Consider the following 21183-nt stretch of genomic DNA (forward strand, 5'->3'; position numbering starts at 1 on the left):
CTAACCCAGAAATAGTACCTCGGGTTAAGAACTTTGCTTCAGGATGAGAACAGAAATCATGCTCCGGCGGAGCGGCGGCAATGGAAGGCCCCATTAGCTAAAGTGGTGTCTGAGGTTAAGAACAGTTTCAGGTTAAGAACGGACCTCCGAACAAATTAAGTTCTTAACCCGAGGTACCACTGTATGTTTTAGCTAGTTACAAGTTCACTTTCTCATATTCAGATGGAAAGGTGGTCTCCAAGAATGGGTAGGAATTTGATTCTCCATAGGAAGGAGGCTCTTCTTTTTCAAACAGATCCTAGAAAAGGATATCATTAGCCTTTGGGCTCATCTTCTAGGTGGCTAATTTTAGCCCTGGCTGATGTTTGACAGGATCCTGTGGCAAGGTGACATGGGAGCACTTCCTATGAAAATAATATTTATTCACAAACATTTATATACTGCTCTTTAGCTCTAAAAAGAGAGAAAAGCTTTTGGAGTAATGACAATTAGAAACCAAACAATTAGAAAAAAATGATCTCACTAAAATAGAAGAACAATTGCTTTGTGAAAAAATGATTTCCAAACTGCGGTTTCTTGTGAAATTAGACTGTTGTTGCACAGTGTATGTCTTTAAAGGAATGGATGGGCCCTTAAGAGCAGGGAGGCCTTGTGGAAATAAATTCCAGCAGCAATTGACAATGCTTTCTTTGCATTGCCATTTCCTCCATGACATTTCTTCCCTCTTTCCCAGTCTCAGACAGAACCCCAGACTTAACTTTCATGCTTGTTAGGATGATGTATTTGCCTATGTGCATGGACAGAAGTTGGCTTGCCTGCTTCCACAACGTAATTAAGTAATATAGCTCTAAACAAATCCTGTGGTATCTTGTTTGCCATTTTATAGTAGGAGAAACCAAGAGCCTCAAATCTCCTTTTTAATATTTTTTTAAAAAATCACATTTGGTGGAATTCATTGTTGCTGTAAGTAGAGAGTTCTCTACAAGTATTCCTGCTTGCCAAGTTGAATGATCTCCCTTCTTCTCTGAGTGCTGTTTTGGGAGTTCTCCCAACCCTTCTGAAAAGATTTGGGGGAGGGTGACGGGAGCACACAAGGGGAGGAGATAGGAACGCTCCATTGTGCTAGTGGAACTTATTGTACTGGCTTCCACTAGTTGAATCTGGCGCATTGAATGGGAATCCTCCAAGTTTTTATTTTGCATCGGACATGAATATGGCAACAAGTGAATATGGTGAAGTGCTGGTTTTGTTTGTAATCAGATTGACAGCTTTGCAGGATATGGTTATTTCTCTCCTGGGGTATGTGATTTCCAAGACACTGCCCCTTCCCCAAAGGAAAAGGTAATGAAGCATTTTTTCCATAGACACTGGCAATCTTTAGGGAATACATATCCATAATTTTGCGGAGGGAAGCTGAATTGCATTGCCAAAGTGTTTCCCTTCCCCTCCCATTGTCTTCTGAACACTTTGTTGCCAGTGTACTCAGTATAATACAGTACAGTATTTTTTGAATTGTGTTGATCAGATGTATCCAGTTCTCCAAATTGACCCTACAGTATTTTGGTGATATCCCTCAAGATTGAAACATGAGCAAGTCAACAATGTAACTTAAGGACCAAGCAAAATTATTGGGCACATTACCAGCTTGCTGAACTAGAAGTCAGAACTCAAACCAAAAGGCAAAGGCTCGTGCTGCTCCAAAAGCCTGCAGTAGTTCATTCCTAAGAGAGGTACTTTACCTTGTATCTCTCATGGCCTTATGCTCCTTCACATGTATATTCACACCAATGAATGGAGGTCTCATATCAGCCCATTAAACAAATCTTCCAACGCACACTCATAATGGCAGGAGCTGACAACTTCTGCTACATTAGCTTTGAGACCAATTTTACCACATATTTTTGGTGTAGTTTGCTTTAACCTAGCTGTTCAGCAAACACCTAGAAAGTACACCAGATCATCTACATCCCATAGGAATTCATTAAGGTTTCATTCATAAATATATGATTAGCGTGGCTCACATCAGTAGCACCTATTGCATGGCTAAAAAACATGCAACTTAACAGGCTTAAGACAACCTCACTGAAGAGAAGATATAAAGGGAAAGGAAAGCTTTATCATTAAAGCCTATTGATTCTGCCTTTTCAAAGGTAACTTTTATTCTTACTGTATTGCTTACCAATTTCTTTCTAATTTTCAACACACAATATGCATTGAACACTTTGCATTTCCATGGAAATGGATTCTATTTGTATTTAATCCATGCAGTTTTTATAAATAAATATTTTCTTCCAAATTAAGAAAGGGGTGGTTTAACTGTTTATATGCAAACTGAAATACCTTATCTGTAGTTTTATTATGTTGTTTGTGAGCTCTGGAGAGGCTAATGCTAATTCAATCTTGGTTATATTCCTGGATAAATCTGTTTTCTGGCTTTATGTATTGCTGCTGACATATAGTGTTCAGAGGCTACTGCCCCTGTGAAGCCTATTGTTTAGTCTTTTACTATTATTCAAATCTGTTATTAGTTATTCTCATTAGTTTGAAGGACTGAATCCTTGTCTATCATATTCTCTCATGGACCATCTTATTCTTGACCCCCATGCAATGATTGAAGATGCAAGATAGGAAACACGGTAAAAACAGTCACAACTTTTAGTGAACAAATTAATTAAGGATTTGCACCAAATGTAATTATAGTAGAAAAACATTTGTGAGCATTTCTAATTTGAGGAGAGCTAAGAGAAACATCTCTTTTTACAGGGGCAATGCCAAGCTGGACTGAGGCCCTATACCAGAAATAATTTCTGTTATGAGCCTTTCAGGTTATCCAAGTGGCATTCAGTGGTGTCAGGAGCTGCAACAAGATGGAAAGAAACTAGGTTTGAATGCTCTGTGTTTGGAGAGGGCAGTTTGGGTGAGCTGTAAGGCAGGCTGTGTGGGGATGAGGGTTTGGCCAGGTTTAAAGGGAGAGGGGTTGGCGGGTAGACACGGTTGGCAAGTGAAGTGCAGCTGCGTGTCTATTTAAATCATAGTAAGATTTTATAACAAAAAAGTATTTATGCTTATAAAATAGTATAAGTAGACCTTATGCCAATTTGTGTCACCTTTGTTGCCTTTTCTGCTGATGTATTTGTTTTCTGGTGATGTGTATGAAGAGCCCACCAAGCATTTGTCCTCTACTGCCAATGTGCAAATGTACCTTAGGAAGTGGGAGCACAGGCAAGGAAAAGGCAATGGCAGAGTTGTGATGCCCAGATCCCTCTGGGAAAATACATGCTTTGTATCAATTTTCTACCAAGGATCCTCAGATCCAGAATCGGTCTCTCCAAAAGTGAGAGAGAGAAATTGACCTGGGCACTGCCTCCTAATTTTGGACCATGAGATAGGTAAAGCAGCAGGTGGCAGCACATTTTGTGATTGAACTTAGAGCAGGACTTTGCTGTGCTTGCCTTTACCAAATGCCCCTCTCTGCATGCTCACAACAAGCCTAAGTTCCAGTGTTAGGCCAGGTGCAGTTTGAACAGAAAAAGATTCACAGCCACCCACAGTGCAGGCTACCAGTGGCGTAGCGTGGGGGGTGCAGGGGGGGCCGGCCGCACTGGGCGCAACATCTGGGGGGGGCGCGCTCGCACTCGAGTGCTAAAATCCACGGGTTAGGGGGCGCAAATTACTTGCCTTGCCCCGGGTGCTGACAACCCACGCTACGCCACTGCAGGCTACCCAAGCTTTTTTGAAAAGTGACTGGAATTGCTTCCAGTATTTGTTATAGAACAATGAATAAAGGGTAAATCTAGTTCTGACAAACTCATGTGCAATGAGAACAGAAATTAGTGCAAAATATTTAGTTTCTTATTAAAGAAATGGATCAAGCAGACCCAACATCCTGCTCTGCAAAGGTTGCTTGGGGTTAAAAGCTATAACTCAGTACCAGTAAAGTATGGCTCAGTGAAGCTCTCCATTTGGAGTGCCAAGTTTTCAGAAACAGAAGGCTGAATTGAGATTGTACACAATGCAGACACACACACACTTGCATCTGTGCATACAAATCTGGTATTTGCATATCAGATCACCCCATATGTACATGTATTATTTGTTTTTTAGGAACAAGTTGGCCTGCAGCTCTTATGTATATAAACCTTTTTCTTTTTTATTTTGTAACTTCGTGCCATTTTCATGCCTGACACTTTTAGACCTTGAGTTTTTAAAGTAACATTTTCAAGTTAAAGAATTCTTAACATTTTGATCGGGGGGGGGGAGGTCTGTTATGCGGTACTATTATTCAGATCTGTTTTTTTTAAAAAAAAAGTCACACACACACACCCCATGAAGGCATCATATTGGTGGTGGTTGTGACAGCTTTGATTGTATTTAAAAGATGCAGATTTTAGTTTCTTGGTGTGCTCAAGCAAAAATCACTGGCAAACTTTATCACTCACAGAAGGTTTTTAAAAATGGGGCATGCTTCTTCCCCACACAAGTGGGGGCAATCACCATGCCCAGAGGGTTCTCTGCAGAGCACAACATGGTGAATGTCCCTCACCATTTTCATGCTAACATGTGTCACTAGAGCTCTTTTCCATTCAGCTTGGATTACAGTACTACGGAAATTAGTTATTTTCAAAAAAACAAAACACCCCCCCCCCGATAATTTTAGAAATGAATCTGAGAGCTGACAAATGACCTCCCTCATCATTGCCAGCCCTCACAACCCCAAGCTACATTTCCTGTCAGACCCACAAAATTCCCTTTTATTTCTTAGTAAGTGATGAAGGATGTCTGCTCCCTCCCTCTTTCTTGCCCTCGTGCAGTAAAACAACAAAAGAGCTTTCATTGTTCAAAAGATCTGAAGACTTTGTGGCTATGATTTTACTTATTTATTTAGGAAAGTTGTATATCACTTAATCATTAGGATCTTAGACTGTTTATGGTAAGATACAGTAATCCTCATATGCTCCCCTTGTCTCCAGGCTATGTTGCAGCATTCATGGTCTTTGTTACTTATCCCTTTCTTCTCTTCAAACTGTTGCAAGATGCTGCCTGGCTACAAGGTGCAAGACAAATGTATCTTGATTCAGTTATCTATGGATGGAAAAAATTGCTTGCCATGGATGGCATAGTGGTATCCTTAAGCAAATGGGAACAGGATTTGATCCATGATCAAAATTGCTTGTTTTCTTCTTCTAGATTACTCTGGGATCCGTTTTGCAGCATCTGTGCCTTAAACAAAACTTTGTTTATTTCTCAGTAAGCTTTGGAAAAGCCAACCAATGGTCACACTTGCTGTTATGTGCCATTGAAAGTCTTTTGCTAGCATGTTAAATGCTTCTCTAAACCTGTCGTCTGCTTTTTAAATTGTTTATCCTTGAAAGTACTTGATCCAATTTTATGCCCGTAGCAGCAATTGCTGCCTTAGTCTCAACTCATCAGACTAAAGTATTTTTTCCAAGGTTATAAAGTAGTTTAGCCCTGGCTGAAGCAAGCATTAGTGTTTGAAATATCAGCATTTTTATCTTCCATGACCAATCATCCAGTTTTCCCCGGTACCCAGTATTCTACTAGAATAATCAGCATTTTTTTTAAAAAAAAAAAATCCTTGCAAGGATTATAATATGAGGTTCCAGCATTTAGCCCAAAAACTGTAGCAAAAGAGTTAGTTTAAAATGATTCTGTGTAGAAAGAAAGAGCTTGACATTCAGTCAAAACATGCCCCAGTGCTTCCCTGTGGGCTTACTTTTCTGATATCAACTGTTCAAGAGTCACTTTATTATCTGACACTGGAGACAAAAGGAGGCTTTTATTATAATAAGAGAAAGAACAATCATCAATCTTAATGAATGAAGATTCCAAATGTATTCACATACCCTTTTTGTCAAATCCTTATTTAATAAAAATAAAAATAATAAAACCTCGAGTGAGGTTGTGCCAGTTCCCTAGGGAAGAGTGAAAAAGGTCATCAAAGAGCAAACTTTACACAAAGAAGCTAAATATTACTTAGCCAAAATAAATGAAACTGAAATTTCAACCAGGCAGAGGATCCTGAAGATGCTCAACAAAGTTAAACCGCTGATGTTTGATTGGTTTGGGGGGGAGGGGTTTGCTTGAAACATACATTTAGATCCTGATTAAGGCAATGTTGAGGGATGACTCCCAATCAATTTTCATGGCTTCCAACCTTGATATCTGAGGGGTCACCTTTACCCATCTCCCCAAATCTGGTGATTGTCATCTGAGAGTGAGCCTGCCTAAGCAATGAGGTAGAGGACAGTCCTGTAGCCAGGTTGGTGCAAACAGTTTGATTGCCCTCTCACCCAATATGCCCTTCACTCCCCCCATGCCGATTTATTGAGGGAAATTGTCTTTTTAATTTGTGACCTTGCAGACAGTGGCAGTATCCATTTTTTTAAAAAAATGACAGCTTGTTTTGAGAACAGGAGCAAACTTTAGAAAGGACCCTCTGAAAAATTCAATGAAAATAACAAGGCGAATTCACAACAAAAGCTTCATCTGGAAGGGCCTCCAAAAGTCCGACCGCTCAAGACTCTCCAGACCAAGGGTGGATTTTTCATTGTCACAATCGCCCTATAATTCTTTAAGTGAAGAACAGCCTGCATGGTAACATGGCCCTTGATAAGTTATATATTAGAACTTTTGTATTATGGGCTGAAGTTTGACTCCACTTCTTGGATTATTGTTTGCTCTGCTTTTCAGCTTCACTTTCAAGCTGCTTCTCTACCCAGTCAGTAGTAAAGAAACATGTTTGTTTGTCTGAAGTAAGCGTTTGTTTATTCTGCAGTTATAATGATGAGTAGAGCAGGACTGGGTGCTTATTGCAAAAGAGTCAAGTAGAGAGAGAACTTAAAGTGATCTGGGGGAAAAATCTAACCTATATTACCCTTCACTCTTTTAAAGCACATGCTATAACTCAAAACCATAGTGGCTTTTCTTCTCTATCTTGAGTATTCAATGGCAAAGGATAAAAACAGCCCAAGAATAATAGGAACACCGCAGTACACACTACTTTTATCTGGCGGGCTAGCCATCTAGGCTGTAACTCATGCCTAATTTCTGATTTTCCCAATGTGTGCAGCTCAGCATGAGGCCTTTTAAGAGTTTCTGGGCAAAAAGTTCAACCCAGAAACCAGCAAAAAAGAAAAAGAAAATAATAATCCAATTGCTTTGCACAATTAGTTTCCAATCACAAGCCCTTTATATATCAACCAGTTTAAAAGTTCCCCCTTGATTGTTCAATAGGAAAGAAAATCTAAAGGTTAGGAACAATACTAGAAGGAGGAAGGAGAGGTTAACAAACAAACCTAAAGTATTTATTTTCTCTCTGCCCTTCCTTGGGCATGTAGTATAGACAAGTTTGGTTTTTTGGGTAGAATCTAAAACTGAGGTACCTAATCCAGCATCAAAACCAAGCTCAGGAGCTCACTGTCATTACTAAGGTAGTTCCATCAGGAAGAATCAAATTACAGGGACAGACCACAGATGAAAGAGGGCTGTAGCTATAGGGAAAGACAGGCTTTGGAGTCTGGTATTTTTGGAGGTCTCCCAAGAAAGGGTGAGATAATTCAACAGATACAGATTCATAACTGGAAATAAGAATATGAATGATTGGATTATTGCCCATCAGCTGATAAAGCTTTCTCCTATGCATGTCAAATTCTCCAGCTACATATAGCGGATTTCAAGGACTGGAATAAATCACTTGAAAAGTCAGGAGGGTTTCAAAATCATGTTACATCTATGGTCCATATTTTAGCAGTGTTTATGTGGCACGAGAAAGAACATTAGATTACTGAAACCCTTGTTCACTGAATCCTTAAAATTATATTTTTTCTTTGACATTTTTATGTCATTTAATTCCTAGTGTTCGTACTATATTTTCTATTAACTTAACCTTTACATAGTCTGCAACCTTTGAGTCAGCCCACACCACATGGAGAAGGAGTGAGAGGTAAGGTCAGTGGCTGAGTGCTGATACGGTTGCCGTACATCTAGATTTTCCCAGACATATGTGGAATGCTGCAGCTGGAAGCAGTGTCCGGACAGAAATCGCTAAAATGTCTGGAAACATCCAGACGTATGGCAACCCATGTCAGCAGTGTTGTTTTTGGCGAGTTTCCTTATGAATAGTTCAAAAACTCCCACCCACCCAATTGGACAAAAAAAAAAAAAAGCTAAACAACTTTGGGCAAGACTAAAAAAATCCCCAACAACTTTGCCCAACTTTTCTGACTGGATTTTCACTGTTTGATATATGGCAACCCGACCATACCCCTCCATCCAACTCTTCTACCTCTCCTAGGCAAGCAGATCCTGCTTCCTTCCACCACTTGCTTGCGGATTGCTTTTTCCTCCTCTTCCTAATATTGCTGTCTCTCCCCATCTGTATTCCATTTATTTAGTGGTGGTGGTGGGGAGGAAGAACACAGAAAGGCGTCTCCTGCTTTTGCAGCTGGTGTTTCAATCCTCACCTGTGCCTTGTTCTTTCATGGCTGGGAACAGATGAGACTGATTTCAACAGGAGGAGCTGAGCAGGTCAGATGAGCAACAGAGTCCCACCAGACACCACCTCCTGTTGTGGACAGGAACACATCTATAGATTTGGGAGGCATTGTCAATAGAAATGCTGATGTGTACACCATGGAATGCAAACTCACGTACAGAAACAGCAAACCACATTTGTATTAATGCCCTAGTGCAGACAAGCCCTATACAGTATGTTGAGCGAACCATTTTTTTCTGTTTCAAAATGCCCCTCCAAATTTTCTATCCATGATGTTCCAGACGTGCATTCATCCTTGCAAATATCTGTATTTATTTTCCTCATTAAATGATCTCTGCTGTTGAGATGGGACCTGAGATTAAATAATGTGGCATTTGTTTCTGTGTCTGTGTCGATTGGCTGAGATGGTGTTCTGGGGCATAACAGTTTTGGGCATGGAAGGGATATGTATTTCCAGAGGTATCAGCCTCTTCTCATGTTCAGTTTCGTCCCAGCAAGCTTCATGGTGATCATAGAATGATAAGTATGCTCATCAATGGACTGAGTGGTGGATACGCAGCCCATTGTGCTGTAGAACTTCCTATGGCCATTCTTTTGGACTTCAGAAGAATGAAACATTACAATTTCATGAACAGTAGGAGTGAGACCTCAAAGGGTCTTTGACCTAAAAGAACAAGCTAAAAGGAGGAGCATGAGTTCAGCAATCCTGTGACCAAAAGCAGATATTGTCTGAGAGGAATAGACAATGCAGTGCAACTGACCAAAAAAAGACCCGACTAGGAAAAACTGAAGCCCTGTAGCGATGATGACATTTACCTTATTATTAGGTGTTCAAATCTTTGCTTTAAATAAAACATTAAATCAAAGAAATGCCTATTATAGGCATTCAATTGACTGGTTCTTGATGTCTTTTGTCCTTTTACTTTCTCTATCCTTCAGCTCCAGTTTGATCCTTCCATTCTTATAATCTTTAATATTGTTATGATACTCATCATATTCTCTCTCCTTGTTGCTAAATGTTTAATGAATCTCTTTAACAATAAATACGTTAGAGCTTCTGCATGTGGAAGCTATACTAAGTGGCTCATCACCCAGCCACCTGCCTCAGCAAGAAATCAACCACCCACGGATGGCTTTTCATTTGTTTGTCGTCTTTCACAGTTCCAGTCCATTCAGAAGTACTGAACAACCTGGGATCTTAAAAGCTCATTACATGATTTCTTTGGAACAGGGTACTTAGTAATGCTGATGAATCTGAATATTTAAGTTTGCTGCTGTGAATGCTCCACCATTGTTCTAGCTCAGAAACATTGTCTGCCCCCTCCAACTTCCTGTGTATGTTGCTTTTACACTAGCCTGGAGGGTTGTCATACCAGAAATGGTGACTGGGCCTCTGGAGCATTCAGTGGGATGTTGTCAGCAGTTGCAGCACTTTGAGGATAAAGGGACACAGCTCCATAGTGCGGTGGTTGCTGGAACCCAAGGTGTGCTGCATCTTCCCATACGCTTATGCATTTAGTCTAAGTGTATGCAACCTGATGATGCAACCAGCTTCTTGCTCTCTATACTTTGTCGATCCTTGCTGTTGATAGCCAGCAAGGGGGGAGAGTGAGTCCAGGATGTGATGAATGCATCCCTACATGATGGAGTTGTGCCTGCTGCCCTTAGGCAGTAGTGCATCTACATCTGAAGAAGCCCACCCTGGACCCTAGGGTTTATAACAACTACTGCCTACCTGCCATTTTCTGGATGAGAATGGTGGAGAGAGTGGTGGCACAGCAGTTGCTGGATCTATTTCAATCAAGATTCAGGCATGTTTGGGGGGTGCCGCAGGCCACAATCTTGCCCCCTGTGCTGCTTAACATCTGTATCAGGCATGTCCAAACTTGGACTTCCAGCTGTTTTGGGACTACAACTTCCATCATCCCTGACCACTGGTTCTGTTAGCTAGGGATGATGGGAGTTGTAGTCCCAAGACAGCTGGAGGGCCCAGTTTGGCCATGCCTGATCTATACGGTCACTGGCAGTGATCACAGAGAACTTTGGGGCAACATGTCATTATTATGCTGATGACATGCAGCTGTATTTCTCTAACATCTGGGCCGGGAATGGTTCTTCTTGATCTGGACTGTTGCCTGAGTGCCGTGGTGGACTGGGCAAAGGATTCATGAGTTTGAATCAGTAGCAGATGGTGCAGTCGTGAGCAGTGCTCACCTGACTTCCAGTACATAACATTGCTGTTGTTTCCTGTTTTTTTGGGGGGGGGGCAGTGAGGTTGGTGCACTGCTAATGCATTGATGGGAGCACTGAATTGCTTCTGCCAGTACGTTTGAGCTAGCTTCCTACTACATCCTCCCTCTACCTTTCAGTAAGCAGCAGCCTTGTGGTCAGGTGAGTCCCACCTCTTCACCACTGATGAATGTCTCAGTATTCAAATTTAGTTTATTGTCCAATACACTCAGTCCATATCATCAGCTTCTCCTGTTCCTTGCTGGAGAAACAAAGACTTCATGACTGTTGTGTATTCTTTGGCCCTGATGTCTTGGTTCATTCCTAGTTTCTTACTCCTGGCTCACCTCTGGCAGCTACCTAAAACTCAGCGTTGGGTTTTTGTACTGTTGCATGCACATATTAAGGGTCCTTTCATATATCCCTTTTTACTGTGCATTCATCATGATTAGTGCTCATGATTTTATTGGGAAGGTTATATGCAACGCCATTTGCACCAGGAAAGATTTTTGGAGGCAGTCGTATGCACATGCCCTGTAGTTTACCACTAATATCCTGCAACTTTCCCTATCAATAATATTCAGGATTTATTTTTGTCCTGCTTTTTTGCAATATAGCACAAGTGTGTCCTTCCAGACAGCTGGAATGTAGTAACATTGGAGAAGCATAATAACATCATAGAACAATTAATACAGTGAGATGATGTGTGCATGCACCACTAATGCACTATTTTTGTGTCCGTAACAAGTATACCTTGAAAAAAAAAAACATTCAGTCTGTTGGGGACCTCAGATGCCCCAAGATCCTTTGTCATTTAAAACCCCTATTTTAACTTTCATTTTGTTGTGTTTATCTAATCCACCTACTCATCTGTTGTATGGATGAGCACTTTGTGTATGTCTTTCACACTACCTGTTCCTGAGCAACATTTCTTAGCCACTGTAGAAGATAAACTTAGAAACGGCTCTAATTATCTGATTCTTTCCCTTGTAGAGGCTGTTATCCATACTTGCTGTCTTACACCGTTTTGGAAACAGTCTGTCTTAATTGCTTCCTGATCTTTACTTTCCTTTTTTCTACAGAACCAAACTTAATTTTATCCATAGCTCCTGCTGCTTATTTGTTGATAGAGCCCTGGATTGTTCTTCAGTTTACTATTCTAGCTGAAGGCAGCACTTGGCATTTTCAGCCTGCCAGGCAGTAATCACCCCTACTTTATGCTGCACTGCCTGAGTATTATATGTATTTGCCAAAGTGAAAAACGTTAAGCTTATGGTCTAGTTTCTTTAGACAATGGTTAAGGCAAATATAAATAAAACAGCAGCAACCAGGTCTGTTTCTTCAGAGTTAATTTCTGTTGGCCATACTCTCAGTTACCATACTGTTCACAACGGGCAGTTAGTTATGCAAGGTGCATAACAACACGACAACAACAACAAAGCAGGTTACAAAGCAATCATATGAATTGAGAATGAATTCTCAAGTGTGTGTGTTTAGGATGTCAGCCCTACAGAGCAATCCAAAGTCTCACCATGAAGCAGTGGAGCAAAGCAGAAAGGCAGATCCAGCACCTTATCCAAAGCCCTGCTGCTTGTGCTGCAGGGCAGAAGATGGGGGACAGTTTTCCCCCCTGTGATTTTTTTTTTTTTGTGGTCCCACAGCAGAGGCAAACAGGGATATCTACTACATACTAGCAACCCCTCCCCCAGGTGCACAGGTCAGGGATTAGGATTGCAGCCTCAGTTACTGGATTTCTGGGCATCTGACAGATCATAATGTTGGAGAGAGAGGTTTGGAAGGGAAATCTCTTACACTCTCATAGCACAATGGCTATTGCCCCAAGCACATTAAAAACTGGTTAGATTTGGATCTGCCCTCATCTACGTTTAAACAAGTGTTCTCCATGAAAATACTGCTAGAGTAAATCACAGACACTTAGCTTTCCAAATAAGCGAAGTGTTTTTTTTTTACTCAGAGTTTCCAGACATAACAGCAAACAAGTTTCCATTTTGGGGCAGTAAAATTAAGATGAAAAAAGGGTTCCAAATGACTTACCTTGGTTTCCTTACAAAAAGGATCATGCAATCTTTGCAGGCTTTAAAATCTCCTTTTGGAGAGATTCCATTCACTTGCTGCATCTGCTGAGTTAGGAGCCACAGCCACATGGCTCCTTCTTTGCTTGTTCCAGCAAGTATGGTGAGAAAAGACTGAGAAGGGCAGGGGGAGAAGAGGCTGGTGAGAGCCTTCTAAGCCACACCCACTCCACAACCTGAGCTCAGGTTAATCCTTTCATGCACGGAAGTGTATGTGTTATTTTATTTCAAGAAATTTAACCCCAGCTCAGCCCCAGAATTTTTTATTAGTGCCTAAGCACAGCCTTTGACTATTATATCATGTATAATAATAATAAATAAGAAAAGTGCCTTGGAATGTATGTAGATAGCTGCTCTCTAAGCAACAGGTTCCCACATATGTGACATGTAAGGCAAGACCGCCTACAGCTTTGGATTCTTTCCACCCCCCTTTTTCCACCAGTGTGCTTCTTAATGCCTTGTGCCATGTACCTCAGGTAAAATCGCATGCTGTCCATGAAAGGTGAATGCTGTCATCTCTGTACTCATGCTTCTTGTAAAATATCCCGGGCAACGGTCCTGCCAAAAGAATATTTCCAAGCAAAATCGGCCTACAAGCAAATTCAAAAGGGAGCCAGACAGGAATGGCAAGTGAATCAATGGCGGGCAATCATAGAAGCCTCATCATCACGGAACTCCAGACAATTTTGGCTCCTGGTAAATAAAAGAACTAAAAGATACCCTTTAACTATTATTCCTGCCCCGGTTTGGGAATCTTACTTAAAAAACTACTTTGCCACAACTGACTGTATTGTTAACACAAGAGATGAATCTCAAGATCAGCTTCCCCTCTGGCCCCCCACCGATCCGGAAAACATCCATGACTTGACCGTTAAACTTAAAACAGGGAAAGCGCCTGGACCGGACCTGATCCCGGCAGAAGCTATAAAATACCATGCGGACTGGTGGGCCAAAGCCCTGGCAACCATCTTTGATGCCGTTAACAACTCTGGAATGATCCCGGAAGTATGGAAGGACGCTGTTATCATTCCAATCCACAAAAAGGGCTCACCAGATGACCCGGGGAATTACAGAAATATCAGTCTGCTCTCAATAGTGGGGAAACTGTATGCCTGCTTCCTGTTGAACAGACTTATTCAATGGGCCGAAGAGAAAAAATTAATTGGGCCCGAACAAGCTGGATTCCGCCCAAAACAGTCAACAATAAATCATATTCTAATTTTACAGCATCTTGCCTGGAAATATTCCACCCCAAAGGGTGGCCAACTCTGTGTGGCATTCATTGACCTAAAGGCAGCATTTGATAGTATCTCCAGGAGCATCCTCTGGGAAAAACTCACCCGCTGGGGCATCGACAGAAGGCTTCTCTGGCTAATAATCAAACTACATGAGAACTCAGCGGCTAGAGTGAGACTCACCCCGGAGGGTGATCTCACCAATTCAATTCCCATTAACAGAGGTGTCCGACAGGGTTGTATATTGGCTCCATTCCTGTTTAATTTGTTCATAAGCGACATGAGGACTCCCCTAATAGAGGCTCAAGAAAGGATTCATGCACCCCGCCTAGCACTTTATCGCTGCCCTTTGTTACTATATGCGGATGACGCAGTCATCCTTTCTTTTTCTAGAGTAGGTCTTATGAGGGCCTTAAAAATTTTTGGATCATATTGTAACGCAAATTCCCTTACAATTAATTATGAGAAATCTAAAATTCTAATTTTCTCAAAGAGCCGGAAACTCCATAATTGGAGAATTGATGGGAGAGTCATCGAACAAGTCTATAGATTCCAATACTTGGGAGTTTGGTTACAACATAACCTTAGATGGAAGGCCCATGTAGCCTATGTTACAAATAGAGCCAAAGCTATCGCCTTGGCGATCCTGCAATTTTTCTTCACCGATGGGGCCCTTCATATCCCATCGGCGTTGAAAGTCTTCAAGGCCAAGGTGATCCCGACAATTGCTTATGCCATCTCAATTTGGGGGACTTTTGTCAACTTATCCCACCTAGAGGTTATTCAAAATCAGTTTTTAAGAGGGATATTGAAACTGCCCAACTGTGTAAGTAATACAGCGCTACACATGGAACTTAATATTGTATCCCTGGAAAACGCTCTGTGGAAGCACATACTTTGTCACTGGTTATCTCTATGGCACAATCTCCCAAACTTGTACTTGATACAATGTATGTGGAGAGATGATTTCCAGAGCCCATGGGTAAAAAATTTACAACTGAAAATTACGGCAATGGGAATCTCCCCATCCAAATTACTAGAGCAGGATATAGTTCCAGCTAAAAGAACAGTAACCTGTAAATTAGAGGAGATGGACTTGCAGCAGAAAATGGTCTTGGGCAATGGTACCTGCTCACCTCTAAACCTTGGTTTATTACCCCTCTTAAGGCTCCCAAACTATTTGAATTCCTTAACTTCTTCGGCTCATAGATATGCCTTTGTAAAGGCAAGATTCAACACCTTCCCATCGAACGTGCTGAGAAATAGATTCTCCAATGGACAGATATTGCTCTTATGTGATTGTAATTGTGGGGCACCGGAATCGTTGCATCACATAATTTTTGATTGTGCATTTCACTCATCGGCCAGGAGCAAGTTTCTTGCTCAATATCTAAAGGGAATTGCCGATGATACGAATGAAGCCAAACTGAGATATCTATTAAATGATGATGACCCCTTAAGATCACTCATGGTTGCCAGATTCTTGATCAGCGTTCTATCCCTAAAGAAGAGAAACGGACTCCTGTGCGGCTCGGATAATCCCTTTAAACTATGATCTATGTTTTAGGATGTAATTAGGTGATATCACCATTGAGGTCTTCTACTAATTTAGAGGGTGATGTTTATGTTACAAATTTACTGTAATGTATGATGTTGGTCTTTTGTTTTTGTTTTGCTTTGGTTCTTGTCTGTTTTTTGTAAGTTTTGACGGTTTTAAATTTGGAGGTTTAAGTACATTATGTTGGTATGGGAAACTGTCGTGTGATGGGCCAATGGCCGTAATCAAGTTCAATACAATACAATACAATACAATACAATACAATACAATACAAATATCCCAGTTTGTTTGACAGGACCACTTATTCTAAGAGAGATCCTCCAGATAGTCCTATGGAAAAATGGGTGGGTGGGTGGGGAGTTTTGTAGCTCTTTAGTTTTGAACACTATTCTTTCACTTTTCCCTCCTATGCTGTGGAATATAAAAGTAATGTATAGAATTCCTGACTAAATGTTTTGGCAGGAAAGTGACACATAGTGCTGAAGTGACTAACCTGTCAGCTCCAACCAACATGGCCAATGGTCAGGGATGATGGGAGTTGTAGTCTAACATTATATGGAGGGTTATGAGTGCCCCTGCTCTAACTACTACACCATGCTGGGTCTCTAGACAAGTACTAGTAATTTAGATTACAGTGGTACCCCCGGTTAAGAACTTACCGTAATTTGTTCCGGAGGTCTGTTTATAACTGGAAACTGTTTTTATCCTGAGGTTCACTTTCGTTAATGGGGCCTCCCGCTGCGCGTGTGCCTCTGGCATATGACTTTCACTCTCATCCCAGGGCAAAGTTCGCTACTGGGAGCAGCTACTTCCGGGTTAGCAGAGCTCATAACCTGAAGCATTCGCAAGGAGGACAGTACGTAACCAGAGGTATTACTGTAATACAATTTCATGAATTAGAAGTGGTACTTTCCACAGCAATGTTCCATCCACTTTTTGTTTCATTAGCACCTATGCTGTACAGTGAGATTATCTGGAAAAGAGGGAGACATAATTCAGCAAAAACACATAATGTAGCAAAGAAGGAAATGTAACAGGACCTGGAGATAAAGGCTGACTATAATGTTCAGCAGAAAAAGGCATGGCACACTTTCCCCCAAATTAATGCTTGCATAATATTTTGGAAAACAGCTCTAAGAAGTTTATTGACAGCCACAAAATACATAGAAAGAAGCTTATAGCATTAATGATCAAAGGGCTCACAGTGCAGGGACATGTTTCCACAGTATTTTTTACACAGTAAAACCACCACGAAGGGATTTACCTTGGTAAAATTAATGCAATGAATGTTTGGTTTGAATGCTTAATCACATGCCAGGCTGAAACTAAATTTCAGTGTTGGTGTTAATTGTTGGTGTTGATATTCATGACATGATAAACTGGAGAAGATGAAGGAAGGATAATTCCTCCAGCATTCAAACTGACTGCACTGGCAGGAGCTTAATTGGGAGCTGTAGTCCTAAACATCTTGAGGCCATCAGGTTTGGGGAGGATGGTCAGATGACGTGCCTGGGCCCAAACCTCCCAGGTTAATAATTAACTACTGACCGATGAGCTTGACATTGATACCAGAAAAGGTCCTTGAACAGATAATTAAACAGTTGTTCCTGTTCTAGGCACCACAATTTAAGAAGGATATTAACAAGCTGCAATGTATGCAGAGGAGGACCACGAAGAGTCTGGAAACCAAGCCTTATGCGGGAAACGTTGAGGGAATTGGGTATGTTTAGCCTGGAAAAGAGGAGATATGCTAGCCATCTTTAAATATCTAAAGGGCTGTCACATGGAGGATGAAGCAAGCTTGTTTTCTCCTTCCTACTCTGGAGGGTAGGACTCGAACCAATGGATTCAAGATAGAAGAAAGGCGATTCTGACATCAGGAAAAACTTTTTTTACAGTAAGAGCTGTTTGATAGTGGAACAGACTTCCACAAGAAGTGGTTTACTCTCCTTCACTGGACGTTTTTAAGCAGAGGTTGAATGGTCATCTGTGCTTTAGTTCAGATTCCCGCACTGCAGGGGGTTGGACTAGCTGACCCTTGGAATGCCTTCCAACTTCACAATTCTATGATTCCACAAAGCAAACTTTGAATATATATTTAGAAGTTCTTTGGCAACAGCAATACAAATGCAATAACATAGACAGAGCCATGCTGGATGAGGACAAAGGTCAATCTGGCCCAACATCCTGTTTTCACAGTGACCAACCAGATTCCTATTCGAGACTCATAGCTTCTCAGCAAGATGCCTTCCTATGGAAAAGCCCTCAAAATAACTTTGGATAGGTAATGCAATCTATAATAAAGCAACGTGCACTTCTACTGCACTTCACAGGATACACTTCTGCTGGCAAGAAAGGTGAGACAGGTTTTGTAAGCAGTGTCACTACACAGACAGTAGTGTTATTGATTTATGTGCCAAACTTGAGTTTAGTGTAGGAAGCCTCAGTCTAATAAATGTTCTCTGTTCTGAGTATATAACTCTGATAGCATTTAACAATAGTAATAACCATTTATATGGGAAGGGACTTTCATTATTCTCGCTATTAACTGTCCAGTTGTTGCTCACTCCCAGAAGCATCTACTGAGAATTTCTCTAATCTTTTCCAGACATTTACCTGAAGCTATACCGTCTCAGAAATCCCAGTTTGGCCCTGCTTTCCACAATAACACATTTTCAGTTTGACCACAGACTGCACCTGTTTCTATTCTGCCAAGCATTTGCTAAGCAGTAGCAACTGCTTGTGCTAGGCATGAATGGATTGACTGAGATGTGGGCTAAAAGAACACACACACAACCTATGAAACAAACCCACAATAGTTTGTTACAGTTTCAGGAAGTTCTCTACTTGTAACTTCTGGCTGCAGGCTACTGTTTCTGTATTTGGAATCAATGATGCTATCACAGCTATTATCCAAGATCATCTTTCCATCTGTGATTTCTTCACCTTGAATTCTCAAAGTGCAATTTCCCACAAGCAGTGTTATTTTATACCTAGTTTAAGATCCACAGGAATACTGTTTTTTGTATTGGCTAGTAACTCAGAATATCTACTGGAATGCCCAGGGCTCTGCTATTTTTGTCACTTCGCTATTTTCTGGATACTCAGTTTGATGATCTGCCACCAGGCAGCAGTTTATTAGCTTTTTAGAGGCGATTTTGTCCTGTGATGTAGGTCTCTGGCTTGCAACCATAGCTTAAGGTTTCCGCTTTCCTAATTATTTTGTTCCTGATTTTCCTTCCCTTGTGACAGCTGTGGAAGCTATGGTTTCAAATTCATTTTTCACTGATGTTCTGTAAAATGCTGGGGCAGTGGTGTGGATTTGGCTCAGTTTCCCCAATGACACTTGTGTGGTTTTGGTTTTTTAAAATCATTACCTTCTATTGGCTTATTGTTTGTACAAAGGATTGGACAGGAGTCTGTTTGCAACAGAAAGCAGCCTGACCTTTTACGTTGTGGTGGTGGGAGAGAGATAGCTGTGTGTTACAAAAATTACTAGGGGTTGCTTTACCCATTTCCCCAGCAGATGTTTACATTAAAGGGACAAGAAAAATAATTCCAAGTAGCAGGGATCAATTTGTCTTTCAGATCAGAGCTTTCAAGGGATGCATCTCTTTCTCTGTGGTGGCACAGTCCCACACGAAGTAATAATCCCATACTTTATAACCTGAAAAATCAAATCCTCTCCAGCTGCTCTGGATGTGGAAGGGGGGAGGTTAGGGAAGTTGCAATCTGACTTCTGACTCTAAAGTTAAGAATGTAACATTAGAGTGTAAAGGATTTTTTAAAACAACATGTTGGCCAGGACAATTCCTAAGGTGTTTTCAACAGTCCCCTTCAATTGCCTTTTTGCCTGGTCTTCTTATTCCTTTCCTAAATAATTAGCCAGTGATTATTCTCTTCCTAATGACCCTCAAGAGATGCAAACATCCCAGTTCAGTTTTTGTTTTGTTTAGTTTTGAAATATGCTGCATTTCAATGCTGTGTGTAGGTCCTGAACTGTAGTATCAAGAGTTAGAGCCTAGATTCTCATTAGAAAATAGCCCTCCTATTGCACCTTTTTTGTGCCCAATTCACCTTAGTGGATGCATTTTTGTACGCATTGCTTGGCTGGAGGACAGCTTCACAAAATTTGGAGAAGTATGAATGTTAAATGATGTCTGCATTTCACTTGACATATTGTTTTATATGAGTGCAAATGGGATAGGTTCACCTATAAATGCAAACTGAATAGAATTTTTCCTCCATTCCTAGGTGGCATACACACATTTTGGGGCATAGTGGGAACAATAAAAATCATCAGGTTTCAGAGTAGACAGTGATTTGTGCTATTGTTCATTCAGACCAACATGTTTAGCAATGGTCAATCAGGATGGCAAGAGGCAAATGAGGATGGGGCTACTATACCCTTAATAGCATGATAGAAGCAGCATTGTGTGAAAAAAATATTTACACACCTATTTATAATCTACTTTTTAAGGCAAGCCTCCACAAGCCACCTGGCAATAATGGATCAAGCATTAATATAAGTTAAAGCAACAACAATGAATGAAAACAACATTTTCATAAAAGCAATTTAGTTATAATGATAAAAGCCAAGTTTAGCAGTTGAATTTTTTTTTAAAAAATGAATTAAACTAAAAAAACCCCACATACAGCAAAATTGTTTAATGTGAAACAGTAAAAGTCCACCACAGAACTTAAATTAGAAGTGTATTAAAATGGAATCATTTTCCAAATATGGATATCCCTTTGGAAGGAGTTCCAAAGGTGCAAGGCCCTTTTCATACTGGTCAATAATCCAATAGTTCTTGATGGCAGACATGTGAACAGTACCTCAAGGCCATTCTTAATGCTAGGGCAGATTTATATGAGTGTAGGTCATGGGTAGGCAAACTAAGGCCCAGGGGCCAGATCCGACCCAATCGCCTTCTAAATCTGGCCTGCGGACAGTCCAGGAATCAGCATGTTTTTTACATGAGTAGAATGTGTGCTTTTATTTAAAATGCATCTCTGGGTTATTTGTGGGGCATAGGAATTCGTTCATTGTTTTTTTCCGAAATATAGTCCGGCTCCCCACAAATCTGAGGGACAGTGGACCAGCCCGCTGCTGAAAAAGTTTACTGACCCCTGGTGTAGGTGGCACTTAAACTGGTCCAAAATCATTAAGGGCAGGTGTGGTTAACCTGTAGTCCTCCAGATGTTGTTGGACTCCAACTCCCATAAGTGCCGGCCAGTATGATCAATGATCATCGGTGATGGTGGTTGTGATACAGCAACATCTGGAGGACCAAAGGTTAGTTACTCTAGTTTTAGGGCTTTAAAGGTCAATATTGGCACTGTAAATTATGTCCAAAAATGAATGGTCAGTTAATGAAACTGTTACAATATACGTGTTACATGTTGTAAATTCCTGGTCCTAGGGCATTCTTCTGTGTTCTGTAGCAGTTGACATTTCCGAACCATTTTCAGAGGAAGACCCATGTAGAACATGTTTCAGTAATCTAGTCCTAATGTAATCCTAATGTAATAATGTAATGTAATGTAATTTTG

The sequence above is a fragment of the Podarcis raffonei genome, chromosome 4, assembly GCF_027172205.1.
Source record: "Podarcis raffonei isolate rPodRaf1 chromosome 4, rPodRaf1.pri, whole genome shotgun sequence".
Lineage (NCBI taxonomy): Eukaryota > Metazoa > Chordata > Lepidosauria > Squamata > Lacertidae > Podarcis > Podarcis raffonei.